The sequence below is a fragment of the Ictidomys tridecemlineatus genome, unplaced genomic scaffold (assembly GCF_052094955.1).
Source record: "Ictidomys tridecemlineatus isolate mIctTri1 unplaced genomic scaffold, mIctTri1.hap1 Scaffold_45, whole genome shotgun sequence".
NCBI lineage: Eukaryota > Metazoa > Chordata > Mammalia > Rodentia > Sciuridae > Ictidomys > Ictidomys tridecemlineatus.
In genome coordinates, this window is record NW_027522913.1 from 1,658,770 (window position 1) to 1,673,822 (window position 15,053).

At 35.8% G+C, this 15,053-nt stretch overlaps 3 non-coding genes and 1 pseudogene across 3 annotated transcripts; 3 read left to right on the top strand and 1 right to left on the bottom strand.

Moving 5' to 3' along the window:
- The first annotated feature begins 1,971 nt into the window (after nucleotides 1-1,971).
- Nucleotides 1,972-2,096, top strand: LOC144373646 (U6atac minor spliceosomal RNA). Its single transcript, XR_013433242.1, has one exon. It is a non-coding gene; the product is annotated as a U6atac minor spliceosomal RNA (small nuclear RNA).
- Nucleotides 2,097-4,916: 2,820 nt separating this feature from the next.
- Trnaa-agc (transfer RNA alanine (anticodon AGC)) lies at nucleotides 4,917-4,989 on the top strand. Its single transcript has one exon. It is a non-coding gene; the product is annotated as a tRNA-Ala (tRNA).
- Nucleotides 4,990-8,343: 3,354 nt separating this feature from the next.
- Nucleotides 8,344-8,450, bottom strand: LOC144373645 (U6 spliceosomal RNA). The gene has a single exon (XR_013433241.1). It is a non-coding gene; the product is annotated as a U6 spliceosomal RNA (small nuclear RNA).
- Nucleotides 8,451-9,512: 1,062 nt separating this feature from the next.
- Nucleotides 9,513-11,887, top strand: LOC144373636 (zinc finger protein 385B pseudogene; annotated as a pseudogene).
- Nucleotides 11,888-15,053: the final 3,166 nt, after the last annotated feature.

Here is a 15,053-nt window from a genome sequence, read left to right on the forward strand (position 1 = left end):
ATTTGTTTTTTGGGGGGAATGGCTAACTTCACTTAGCATTATCTTCTCCAGTGTCATCCATTTACCTGCAAATGCCATGATTATATTCTCTTTTATAGCTGAGTAATATTCCATTGTGTATATATGCCACATTTTTTAATTTATTCATCTACAGAAGGACATCTAAGTTTTTTCCACAGTTATTGGGAGCAAATTTTTACCCCTCACACATCAGATAGTGCACTAATCTCTACAGCATATAAAGAACTCAAAAAGTTAAGCATCAAATAAACCAAATAACCCAATCAACAAATGGGCCAAAGACCTGAACAGACACTTCTCAGAAGATGATATCAATCAACAAATATATGAAAAAATGTTCTACTCCCTTTCCAATTTCCTGTGAAAAAAATTTTAAGTGAAGGAGTATTTGAAAATGAGATAATTAAGAAAAAGTTGAGGGCTGGGGTTGTGGCTTGGTGGTAGGGTGGTAGAGAAATGCAAATCAAAACTACTCTAAGATACCATCTCACTCCTGTGAGAATGACAGTTATTATGAAGACAAACAACAATAAGTGTTGGCAAGGACGTGGGGAGAAAGGTATACTTATACACTGCTGGTGGGACTGCAAGTTAGTGCAGTCAATATGGAAAGCACTATGAAGATTCCTTGGAAAATTGAGAATGGAACCACCATTTCACCCAGCTATCCCTCTCTTTGGTCTATACTCAAAGGACTTAAAAACAGCATACTACAGGGACACAGCCACATCAATGTTTATAGCAGCAAATTCACAATGTTCAATAGAATTTTAAAGTAACACATTCTACTCCTCATAATAAAGGTATAAAAACCTCATAACAAAAATGATCAGATAAGTATGAATACCAAAACTCATTGTTAAAATACCTCAAGAATTGGTATTTTAAAATTATTTTTAATTTAATGAAAAACTGCCATATACATCCATTTAACCAAATTTAAAATAGCTTAAATCTTACTTTATTTGCTTAATGCTTAAATTTTGATTTCATCAAAATATATTATTTGTCTTTAAATATTAGTTTTATTTATTTTAAAAAGTCTAAATTTTTTAAATAGTATCTTATGATCAAACATTGTGCTCTTTACAATTTTCAAGATTCTCTTCTCTGCCTGTCTTCATGTTACATTTAATTTTAAATGAGCATATGTGTTCAAGAATTGATCTTGAGTTGACTCAACTGAAAATTATTTTAACTATTAAAGGCAGTAAGATCAGTGCTGGGATTACACAATGAATAAGATTTAGAACTCATCTTTATGGAGTTCATAGTAGTAAAATAAAAATACACATAAAATTATATTGATTTTTCTAACATGCCATACTGTCAGTGATAAATTTTCTACCAAAATAACCTATATATTAATTTATTACTAATTTCAACTAAATTTATCAATTTCTCTAAAACAGTTGTCTCTAACTTTCCCAATTTTGACACTCCTTCCATGCAATATATTAGTAATTGCTTCTTTTTCTTTCTCCCCATAATCTGTGAATCATTAATCATCAGATCAAATGAATTTGTCTTTTACATTCATCTGTGCATTTTTCTCTTCTGCTATCATAGTTCTAGACTATAGATTTTTAGAAGGGAGTTATTGCAATGGACTTCCTTTCTTTTCTCTCCATTTTTTCTTTCTTCTCCTTTTCTTTCCCTCTTTTCCTCTGTTCAGGGCTTTGTAGGCCTTGTACGTGCTAAAGCAATAGATTTTTAAAAACCTCTACTACCTTTCCAGTATCCTGTGAAAAATTTTTAAGAGAAAGAGTATTTGCAAATGAGATAATTAAAAAAAAAGTTGATGGCTGGGGTTACGGCTCAGTAATAGAGCACTTGCCTAGTGCATGTGAGGCTTCAATTCTCAGCACCACATAAAAATAAATAAATACATAAATAAAGATATTGTGTCCATCTACAACCAAAAATTTTTTAAAAAGCAATTGAGTGATAGTGTTGAATGACAGGATAAAAGGTTATAACTCCCTTGACAAGGATGGAAGAGCCATTGGGCCAGACAGTAGGCATTAGATTAAGACATTGCCACTTTCTTCTATGACATCTAACCATCATTTTTTTTCAGAAAAATAGAAGGGACATTGGAAGAGTAGAAGTGTGCTTTGTAGGTAGGGGGACATATTGGGGAGGAAAGAGGCAAGGGGAAGGGGAAGAACTGGGGAATGTAGTTAACCAAATTATTCTAGGAACATTTATGAATATATCACAGTGCATTCCAATTTATATGTAACTATAATGCATCAAGTGAAAAATAAGTCCATAGAAGGAAGACCAATAGAAAAGAGGAAGGGAACCAGAGAGAAAGCAAAGGAAAGGGAAGAGGTAAGGAGTATTAGGATTGAAATGGAGAAAACTATGTTACTTCTTTTATGAATATGTCAGAATGAACTCTCCTTTTATGTACAACTATAATGCAATGAAAAACAAACTTTAAAAAATCAAGGATAAAACAAATTCAAGAATTGAAAATTCATGCAGTCGCTCCGGAGGCTGAGACAGGAGAATTGCAAATTCAAAGAAGCCTCAGCAACTTAGTGAGACTATGCTTCAAAATAAAAAATATAAAAAGGGCTGGGGATGTGCTCAGTGGTTAAGTGCCCCTGGGTTCAATCTGTAGTACCAAAAGAAAGGAAAAAGAAAATTTACCCCTTTGGAATCATATCACTCAATATAAAGGTAAGTCTAAAAATGTTGCTGTCAAATTAATATATTTATTCATTTATTTGATGGTACCCTCCTAATGAATGTTCTATTCATTAATAAGATTCATTTGCCTGTGTGTGTGTGTGTGTGTGTGTGTGTGTGTATGTGTGTGTGTGGTACTGACATTGAACAGGGCCTTAAGCTCACTAGACAAGCATTCTACCACTGAGCTACACCTGCACTGTGTTTAGCCTTAGATTTTAATTTTTTAAAAAGCCAGCTACTTATTCTACCTTTTAAAAGTCTTGGTATAATAAAAAACATTTGTAATCTGAATAAAGCTGTCCAAGGCTGCAAAATGACTTCACATATTATAAAATTTCTCTATTTAATGTGTACAATTCAGTTGTTTTATTATAATCACAGGGTAGTACAACTCTCACTATAGTAAATTTTAAACATTTTAATTACTCCCAAAAAAAACTCCATATTTTTTACCTGTCATCTCACAATTTTCCATTTCCCATCAGCCTTAGGCAACTGCTAATCTACTTTCTGTCTCTATAAATTTGCTACAGTGGTATTTCATATAAATTAAATCATATAATATGTGGTCTTTTGTGACTGGATTTTTATCTGTGCAAAATATTTCAAGGCTCATCCATGTTGTAATGTGAATCAGTAATCCATTCCTTTTTATGGCTGAATAATATTCCATTGTATATATGCCACATTTTATCATCAACTGATATATTTTATGAGTTGAAGGACATTTAGTTACTTTCACTTTTTGCCTGTTATGAATATGATGTTCTGAATAATTATGTACCAGTTATTGTGTGTGTGTGTGTGTATTTGTATATTTATGTATACATATTTTTTGTTGTTGTTGTTTTGGGTACTGGAGATTGAACCCAGTGGTGCTTAACTACTTAGCCATATCCCCAGCCTTTTATATGTTTTATTTTGAAGCAGCATCTCACTAAGTCCTGAGGGCCTCACTAAATTGCTGAGGTTGGTCTTGAAATTTCTATCCTCCTGCCTCAGCCTCCTGAGTCACTAGGATTACAGGTGCACTCTACCATGCCCAGCTGGATACATGTTTTAATCTTTTGAGTATATCCCTAGGAGTGGAAGTGCTGACTCAAATAGTAACTTTATATTTAACTTTTTAAGGCACTGCAAGACTGTTTTCTAGTCTCATTTTTATTTTTTGCACACATGCATGTGTACACATATCTCCTTTTCAGTCATCTATTTATATATTCATTTCTGCCTTGGCTATTTTTTGCTGTTCTTGGTACCTCTCAAACTTTTCCCATCATTACCCTTTTCAGGGTAGACTGCATCATATCTTAGTAATGACTCTCTTCCCCTCCTCCCTGCCTCTCTTCTTTTCTTTCTCTCTCTCTCTGTTAGTACATCTTTATTCTTTCTCTAAATATTGTTAAGCAATTGATAACTTAAATTCTAATTATCTACAATCAACTATCAAAGGAAATTCTTTTTGATGCTTTGTATTTATTAATATTTTCCCAGCCCATGAGATTTTTACAACCCAAAAAATCATATCTATTTAGATTATAAACATCCAGTGTCATATAGCTAAAAGAAGCAGCATTATAGCCAGTGAATTCTGAAGCATGATCTAAGTAGTTTAAATAGCATAAGCAATAAAGTATCTTCTGTTTGCTTTCCAAGTTCTCATTAATCAATATTATAGGCTTGGCTTCTCAATTTATCTAGAGGAAAATAAGCTCTGAAGTCAGGTGTTCCTGTTCTGAATAGATTCTACTAGTCACAGGGATAAAATACAGGACCACATCTACAAAATGAGTGGAAAATTTACTAGGTATTTTCTCTTTGATCTTTTACGTATCTAAAAAGTACATCTGTCTTCATAGTTATCTGCTTATTTTTATCAAGAGTGAATCTTTGGATAATCCTTTAATATTGGCAAATAATAATAATATTAAGTTTGATAAATAGTCTTTACATGTGTGTAAAATTGTTGTTACAGTATGACAGCATAAAACATCAAATATTTCATTCAGGCACAGAAATTATAAAGTATTTCAGATCATGGGGCTTGGGATGTGACTTAGTGGTAGAGAGCTTTCCTAGCACATGTGAGGCACTGGGTTTGATCCTCAGCCACATAAAATAAATAATTAAATGAAGTTGCAAAAAAAATATTGCAGATCATTAACTATCAATAAAAGCTGCCATTTCTTGGCTGGGGCTATAGCTCAGTGGTAGAGCACTTGCCTAGCAAGCATGAGGCCCTGAGTTCAATCCTCAGCACCACATAAAAATAAATAAGATAAAAGCTGCCATTTCTGTTGAATGCCAGACTTGTGTTAGACACTTTATATTCATTATGTCTTCCGTTCAAACAGTACTGAATGATGGATATAATTAGCCAATTTCCAAAACATTTAATTTATGAAATAACTTTTTAATTATATGCATTACTATTCCTCACATTTGGGGGGGTGGGTATCAGGGATTGAAGTCAGGGATGTTTAACCACTGAACAGCACCCCCACCTCTTTAAAGAATTTTTTTAAATTTTTTTTTATTTTGAGACAGTGTGTCACTAAATTTCTGAGGCTGACCTTGAACTTGCAGTCCTCCTGCCTCAGCCTCCCGAGTCAGTGGGATTACCAACCTATGCCACCATACCCAGCTACACATTTTCTTCATTCTTAATTGGAATTTTTATGTTTGTGTAAGAAATGGCTAAAGTATAGCTATAAATAAATTTCTTTCCTTAATACTTTCCATCAGATGGGTTATTTTAAAAACCTGATTTAATCATTATAAGTTCATCTCTAGTTCTTTCTTATACAGCTCACAGAATTTTACTTAAGTAAGAATTTTATATATCAATCATAACTATCCCAGGTTTTTATAAAAATTATCCTAAGCAAGCATGTGATAATCATGTCTACCAGTGACAAGTTACAACTACTCTTTCTTTCCCATTTACTCTATTCTTTTCCCAAAGAGGAATTTGTTTACACCCTTTGTCTGATATCCACAATTCTCTGTCTCTGTCATTGGAACTCATGGCTTTCTACCTCAGTATGTTCTCATACCTATAATGTCTTTTTCCCTACCCCACTACTGTCAATTCTAGTCAAAGAATCCATAGAAATTTAAATGGACTTCTTCGAGTATTCTAATTTCCATTATTGATACTTTCTTCCTTTCTTTTTCTTTTGTTTTTGATTATTTTCTTTACCTCTTTCTTCATTTCAATTTATTTCAAATTAGAGAGAAAAATGGCTTTTGTTTTGTTTGTGAAAAAAAGGGCTTTAATCTTTTTGTTGGTTGGTTGGTTGGTTGATTGTTTGGTTGGTACTGGGGATTGAATCCAGGGGTTTTTACCACTGAGCTGTATTGTCAGACCTTTTTATTTTTAATTTTGAGTCAGGGTCTTGTTAAGTTGCTGAGTATTTTTGCTGAGGTTGCTGAGGCGACCTTGAACTTGGGATATACTTGCTTCAGCCTCTGGAGTTGCTGGGATTATAGGATAGTGCTACTAAGCCCAGCAAGGGCTTGTCCAATGAGCATATAAAGAGACTCAGAGGAAAAAGGAAAGTCAATTTTATATCTTGTTATGAATTAATTTATTTCAATCATTAAGTTTACATTCAGCAAAATTCTGGAAAAATTTCCAGAACCCACCAACCAGAACAAATGTTAATATTTGACTTTATTTATTTCCATAGTTGCAATCATCCTACGTAGTGGATGGTGTATCTTGCTTTCCTCTATTTATTTTATAAGCATTTCCCCCATACTACTACTCTGAAAATATAAGAGGGATTTAGCAATGACATTTTGATGGCTGGCTACTTAATGTTGGATGTGCCATTATCAATATCCTGTACATGGACACTTTGTTTCCAATTTTTACATTTCAATAAGTAATGTTGCATTTGACTTTTGAAAAGTCAAACTTCGTATATTATTTTTTTAGGGTAGATTTCCTAAAAGGGTTATAAAAATATGACCATTTTCTAGTCCTACCAGGGACAAAAAAAACAGACTTGAATTTTGATAGATTGTTGAATCTTTAGAATGTAATTTTTTTTGAATAAACAGATTTGAAAATAAAACTGGGTCACTCTTTTCCAAACTCCAAGAAAATAATATAAAGGAGAACTTTTACATTGCCAAATATTTTGATATAACAAAGTGTTATATTTTTTAATGGCATTTTAGTTGAGCAGCAAGTAGAAAAGTTAATGGAGTTTGGCCTGTTTTTAGTGAATACTAAATTTTTGATAGTACTGTTTTGAATACTGTGAACCCCAGTGTGTATACATAGGAGGTGGAGAAGGGTAGAGAGTGTCAAGGACAATGACAAACTGATGTTCATTTAAGCCAAGTGATTTAGAGGAACTCAGGTTTGAAAAGAACCATGTGATCATTAATTTTTAGGTAGGAGGTCCAGGATATCCCACCTGCATAAACAGGTCAGTATGTCACATAAGTGTTTTCCAAATTACTTAAAAATGAGTTTCCTGGGGCTGGGGTTCTGGCTCAGAGGTAGAGAGCTTGCCTGGCATGTGTGAGGCTCTGGGTTCGATCCTCAGCACCACATAAAGTAAAATGAAGACATTGTGTCCACCTATAACTAAAAAATAAATATTAAAAAAAGTTTCCTAAGCTGTAAAATAAAAATGGAGCTGGGTGTGGTGGCTCACACCTGTAATCCCAGTGGCGCTGGAAGCTGAGGCAGGAGGATTGTGAGTTCAAAGTCAACTCAGCAACTTAGTGATACTCTAAGTAACTCAGTAAGACACTATCTCAAAATAAAAAGTGCTGGCCCAGTGGTTAAGGGCCTCTAGGTTCAATCCCTAGTAAGCCACCCGCTCCTCAAATGGATTGCCTTATGACAGTGCTTTCATTCACACTGGACACATGAATAAGGAGAACTTGAATTCACCTTTATCAAAAAATTTTGTGATATGATTCTCCAAGGCTGTCTTTTATTCATTCATTGGACAATTTATGTATGACAGATGTTGGGAATCTAGTGGTCAAACAAAAAATCTATCATAATAGGCTTACATTCTGGCAGGAGATGGAATAAAACAATCACAGATGGTAGTAAAAAGGAAGGAATGGTATGAAATATGGCATGCAAGAGGACAAAAGGTAACATTCTTTTTAAAGGTTATCAGGAGCCCTTAAGATTTACTTTTTTGCCGTCTTTTTTTTTTTTTTGTAACAGACATTGAACCCTGGGTTGCTTTACCACTGAGCCATATCCTCAGCCATTTTTATATTTTATTTAGATACAGGGTCTTGCTCAGTTATTTAGTACCTTGCTAATTTGAACTTGCTGACTTTGAACTCGTGATCCTACTGCCTCACCCTCCTGAGCTGCTGGGATTACATGTATGTGCCACCATACCCAGCCACATTTACATCTTAAATAACCTGTTAGTTGTCTCAGAAACTCCTCAAACTTGGTTAATTTGAGATTGAACTCTTCATCTCCTTACCTAAAACCTGCTTCTGTGACCATGATCTCCCCCTCAACAGCTAAATTCTCATTTTGCTTAAGACATAAGCATATCATCACTTACAATTCCGGCCTTCTCACTCACTATGCTTAATACATCACCAGATCTCAATAAATTTTTTAAAAACATGGAATGCTTCACAAATTCACATGTCATTCTTACACTTGGGCTGTGCTAATCTTCTCTGTGTAACTCCAATTTTAGTGTATATGCCGCCGAAGTGGGCACAAGTCTCAATATCTTACCAAATCCTTCCATGTGTCTTTATTATTACTGTTACTACCCTACTCCAGTTCACCATGCTCATTTGCAGTACAGATGATTCTTGACTTAACAATGTTTCATCTTAAACTTTTTTGACTTTATGATGGTACAAGCAAGAGTGCTACACATTCAGTAAGCACCATACTTCAAATTTTGCATTTTAGTCTTTTCCCAGGTGAGGAATAGCCATAGGATAGTCTCTCTCCATGTTGGGTAGTGGCTGTGAACTGCTGCTCCTGGTCAGCTTCAGTTGAGCCTCATGCTACTAAGAGGAAACACAACCATGTCTCTACAGTGTACCCTGTTGCTAAGCTAGGATGTTCGGTAGGTTAGGTATATTCATACATTTCTGACTTATGATGTTTTCAATTTAAGATGATTTTATCAGGATAAAACTCCCATCATAGGTGAAGAAGTAAAAATACAGCTGTGGATGGTAGGCTCAGCCTGGGTAGGAATCCAGCTATGTCACAACTTGTATAACACTGGTAAGTCACTTGTTTGTTTGTTTGTTTTTGCCTCAGTTTCTGTTTCTGCAAAATAAGAACAATAATACTGTTTATCTCATAGAGTAGCTCTGGATTTGCTGTTTTCTACACACAAAATCAAATGACATATATTAAAATTTGACACCTTACTAAAAACTCTTCAGCTGGTTACCTTAGATAAAGACCAACTCCTCAACACAATTCTCAAGGTCCTACATAACCTGGCCCCTGCCTTCTGGTATCTACCACCGTCCGGGGGTGCAGCAGATCGCGGGAGAGCGTCTGCGCGGAGCTTCAGTGCAGCCCTGGCGGGACCCAGGCAACCGCCAGAGCGCGAGCAACAAATTCCAGGCTGGAGGAGCCACTGCCCTACGCGCCTGCGGCCGGCGCGCCGAGATGGTCTACGGTTCAAGTTCATCGAAGATTAAATTGATGTTTATGGGCTGATCTGGAAACCTAAAAGCAATTTGTTTTTCTAAATCTATAAAAAAAAAATATGCACAATTTCCCATCAACCGACTTAAAAAAGGGGTTTTAGAACACAACCCAATGTATGAAGTACCATCTTGAAGATGGAATTATGAATATGGTAGCTTTTCTACGGGGCTTTGAAGAAAGGGGCATTAAGACCGACAGGCCTGAGGACCAGTTAAGTAAAGAGAAAAAGAAAATTCTGTTCTCCTTCTGTGAGGTGTGCAACATCCAGCTGAACTCTGCAGCCCAGGCCCAGGTCCATTACAACGGCAAATCCCATCGCAAACGAGTGAAGCAGCTGAGCGATGGGCAGCCCCCGCTTCCAGCTCAGAGCTTGGGGACACTGCTGGCCAGCCCCAGCCCCAACACCAGCACAGGCAGTACATGCCATACTATTACCCTTCCTGCTCTTGTGCGCACTCCTACTCTGATGATGCAGCCTTCACTGGATATCAAACCATTTATGTCTTTTCCAGTGGACGGTAGTTCGGCTGTTGGGCTCTTTCCAAATTTTAACACAATGGATCCTGTGCAAAAAGCAGTCATTAACCACACATTTGGAGTATCCATTCCCCCAAAGAAGAAACAAGTTATTTCTTGTAATGTCTGTCAGCTTCGCTTTAACTCAGATAGCCAGGCCGAGGCCCACTACAAAGGAAGTAAACATGCCAAGAAGGTCAAAGCACTAGAGGCAACGAAAAATAAACCCAAAATGGTTTCTTCCAAGGACAGCGCAAAGGCTAATCCCAGCTGCTCCATCACTCCAATCACAGGCAACAGTTCTGACAAATCAGAAGATAAAGGAAAGCTGAAAGCCAATAGTTTCAGTCAGCCATCATGCTCTGAAAGTGGCTCATTTCTCCTCAAATCTGGCACAACTGCCCTGCCACCTGGGACAGCCAAAAGCACAAATGGAGCACCAGGGTCTGTTGCTGAATCCGAAGAAGAGAAATCCAAAAAATTGCTTTATTGTTCACTATGCAATGTGGCTGTGAACTCCCTGTCACAGCTAGAGGCACACAACACAGGATCTAAACACAAGACCATGGTTGAGGCTCGTAATGGAGCTGGTCCAATTAAGTCCTATCCTAGACCTGGATCAAGATTAAAGATGCAGAATGGCAATAAGGGGTCAGGACTACAGAACAAGACATTTCATTGTGAAATCTGTGATGTTCATGTTAACTCGGAAATTCAACTCAAACAGCACATTTCTAGCCAGAGGCATAAAGACCAGTTGCAGGGAAGCCACTGAAGCCGAAATACAGCCCTTACAACAAACTCCAGCGGAGCCCAAGCATTTTAACAGCAAAACTTGCATTCCAGAAAGATATGATGAAACCTTTGGCCCCAGCCTTCCTGTCTTCACCCCTGGCAGCAGCAGCGGCTGTGTCCTCTGCACTGTCACTGCCATCCTGGCCATCTGCCTAGCTCTTCCCGGCTCCAGCCATCCCTCCAGCTCTCCTGAGGCCAGGGTACAGGCCCATTTGTGCCACTCCGGCCTCCATCCTGTTTGCCCCATACTGACATCTGCAAGTCCCAAGACCAGCCAGGCCAATAGGAAAGTCGAGAAGCCAAGCCAAAAGGATTTCAGCAACTTGAGCATTTTGTGTTACAGTAAGTATCCCACCTACCCACAAAATGCAGCCTACCACCTGAAACCCCAGCTTCAGTGAAAAACAAATCACTAGATTCAAGAGTGCTTTTATGGACTGATCAAATCATTTTGGAATGTGAGCAGCACAGGTTCCCTCTTCCCTCCCCAACTCGACCCCATTTAATTGGTGTATCTGAGAAATCTGGGTTCTTGAAAATGTACAGTCAGAAAGTAAAGAAAAAGAAAACCAGTCTCTGTTTTCCCATGGGTATAATCTGTCTTAGAACAATATGGAATATTTTCCTGACAGACTTGAAAACTAGGATCTTCCTCAGATGTCTGTAAATAGCTCTGGAATCCAACCAGGCATATTCTAGTGTGGAAGAAAAATAGAACACAAGTGCTTACTTGTGAATACCATCTTACCAACGGATCACGTTTTCTTTTTGGTGTACTCTTGTCGACAGGGACTGTGTACTGTTTTAGACCCAAGTACTGTTGTATCCTGTGTAGTACTAGATTGTATCTCTTGTCTGAATTCAACATCTTTAGTTGCTGTGTAAATGTTAGGAAGCAAAATAGCTTTGAATTTCTCGTTAAGAGAACAAAAGATAATGTATTTTCTTTATTTCATATTTTATTTGGAGATATTTAAACAAAATAGAAAGCCATATAACATAGCTATAATTACTACCTGTTTGCTATTTTTGTCTAACTTATTTTGTAGCTTCCTCACTGGTTTGAGTTGCTAAGCAAATATATACAAACACAAAAAGAGCTTCCTAAATTGCACATTTTGGCACCTCCTGTGCATTCTGCAAGAAGAAAATGAATCCATGTATTTCTACGTAATTATCTTCATTTTTAACCTGTTTTCATTTGTAATGATGCTTCATAATTTTGTGGCTCCCTAATGCAATAATGTACAGAAGATATAAAATTTATAATTGAACAATTTGTCTTTGTGTTCACTGAATATGTTGCAGGTCATGCTCCCATGCCCCCCTTTCGAAGTTGGTATCAACAAGACTAGAATATTTGTGATATCAGGGGCAAAAGTATCATAAAACAATAAAATAGTGAATTCTTTTAGAGTATCTATATCTGCAATCTGTAAATGGTAAAATGTGTATTTTTTAAATGTACCTTTTCAATAAAAGCATCAAAAATAAAAAATAAATAAAATAAAATCACTTGAAAAAAAATAACCACTCATTTTAATGAAACACACACACATACACACACACACACACACATAAAAGCAGATGTATTGTCATTTTATAGAACTATAATGCTCATCCCACAACACATACACATATATAACAAAAAGTAGAAAATATTCCTATTATCAAAATAAACTTTTAGTATTTTACATTTTTCACTTTAATCTGGTTTTAACTCTGTGTTCTTAGGGAACACTATTTTTATATTATTTACACTTCATTATAAAGGAAAAGACCAGGAAATCAACCACACTATGAGGTCTTAAATGTTAGACTTAGGCATTAATTTTGTTTTGTTTATAAGATTATTTTAACTCTACTAAATTAAAATTCTGAATAGGGGAAGAGGGATGAGAAAGTAAAAAGAACAATAATCGAACCCCTCATATTTATCAGGGCCTGATTTTTTGTTTTTAATTTTTAGACAAATTGCTTAGGCAATTTTGAGACAAATTTGCTAAACTCTCCAGGCTGACCTCAAATCCTCCTGCCTCAGCCTCAGAAGTAGCTGGGATTACAGGAATGTGCCACCTTGCCCAGCTCAAGGCCTGCTTTTTATATGTATCATTTTAGTCAATATTCTGGATTGTATTAAAATATAGCCATTATTAGTATTTACCATATGCTAGGCACTATGCAAAGGGATTTACATTTCATCTCTCATATAATCTCACTGTTACTTTGTAGTGTAACTGATATTACCATATTAAAAACAAAATAATCAAGGATGAAAAAAATCTCATTTGCTCAAGTTTTCCAAATCTGGAAAATTAAGTAGAGAGTAAAATAAAGTTTAACTTGGCTAATTACAAATGCTATGTCATTTTTGGCATTAACTTTTAAAGGATATTTCCCTGGAATTCAAGAGACATTTTTGCTGTTATAACTGAGAATGTACATTGAGAGGAAGTTTCTGGGATGCCTATAATGTTGTATGTCATAATTTGAATAGTGGTTATATGGATGTTGAATTTGTCAAAGTTCATTGGCTTTTTCTGTATATATGTTATATTCAATAAAATACTTTTAGTAATTCATAATTAATATAGAAAATGTGAAAAACAGAAAAGCACAAAGTGGGGCAGGGGAAACACCAGTAAGTTCATTGCTAAAAAATGAATAATTTTAGAAGTTGATTCATTTAGGAGGAAATTTGGGAATGCATGTATCTTATTATCTTAAAGCAATTTGAGGCAAAAGAACTACAAGGGAAGTTCTCCTATTTAAAAATATTGTTTTGTTACTAAAAAGAAATATAACCATATATGAAAATTTTTTGAACAAGTGAAAATTGCTCCATAATCCCATTTCTACTATAACCACTTTTAATATTTTGGTAAATTGAATGATATTCTCATGACATAAATCATCAACATTATCTTGAGTATAAATAAATTCTTGAAAAGGAAAAAAAGGTAATAAAGTTAAACCACAAATCAAAACAGTGCTTTTTGCATATATATGGTAGTCTAGGTTATCTCAATTTAATTATGTTTCATAGTCTGTTATGAATTGAGTTGAAGGATGAATCAGCACACGTCTACATTAGAGAAAAACAGCTAATATTCAAACCTGTAAGATTACTTAAACCCCTCAGATTAAAAAAAGTGGTTATTGAATAATTGTCTCCTTGGTACTCTGGTAGATCAAATGAGAAGAGTCAACCTGTTAATTAACAAAAAAATCCCTGAATTAGCAGGCAGGAAATCTAGGTGCTACTTTTGGCTTCGGCACTCAGAATCTCATTGTGGACAAGAATCAATTTCTTTGGACTTTTGTTATTTGAGTTGTAAATGAGAAAACTGGGTTGTATCTCAAAGGACACTTAGCATCCAAAATAATTTATGACACAGGGAGTACACCAGGCCCTGATCAACTTCTTATTGTACTAAAGGATGAATTCACAAAACGGAAACATTCAATAACAGAGAAGCTAGAGCTTGCCATCTTTATTTGCAACTAGACCAGATACAATGTGTTTCCTGTTCTTTGCACAAGTATCCATGGGAAGAGGGGGAGGCCAGAGAGGACAAGGACAGGATGTCCTTCCCTTACATATCACTCATCCCTATATTTTTACATTCCCCCCCCCAAGGACATCAGTTCTGATATCCCAAAAGATCATCCTATGTAACAGAGGATTACAAGTAACTTTTTAGGTTGAAGAAATCAGTGCCCAATAATTCCATTTTCAATTCTTAAGTGTTTTTCCTTCCTTTGTCCCTTCGTTGTAGTGAGTTTTTTTAGTAATATAATAATATCAAGGTATTCAGAAAAGAAAAACATTTACAAAACGTCCATTTAAAAGGAATGGATTTGGGTGTGCCTTTGGTAGATTGATAGTGTAGCTAGTATGCAAGTGAAATGTGGAAGAAACTGGGAACCTGACAAGTGAGAAAGGAGAGGTCCCTAGATACCCAAGGAAGATCTGGTCTGGAGCAGAAAGGGACTTTGTTCTTTCACATAGTGTAGTTATTTTATTGTTTTAATTAGCTATGTATGACAGTAGGGTGCATTTTGACATATTGAACACATATGGAGGATAACTTCTCATTCCTTTAGCTGTATATGGTGCTGAGTCACACCAGTAGTGTAATCATACGTTTATATAGGGTAATAATAATGTCAGTGTAGTTTCAAGGCAGTGTGTGTGTGTGTGTGTGTGTGTGTGTGTGTGTGTGTAAAATCTCAATCTCTGATGATAGGAACTCTGAACTGTGTCATCTATCTTTACAGCTCTTGGGCGCGGGATATAACTGACAAATCAAAATATCTGCTCTACTGA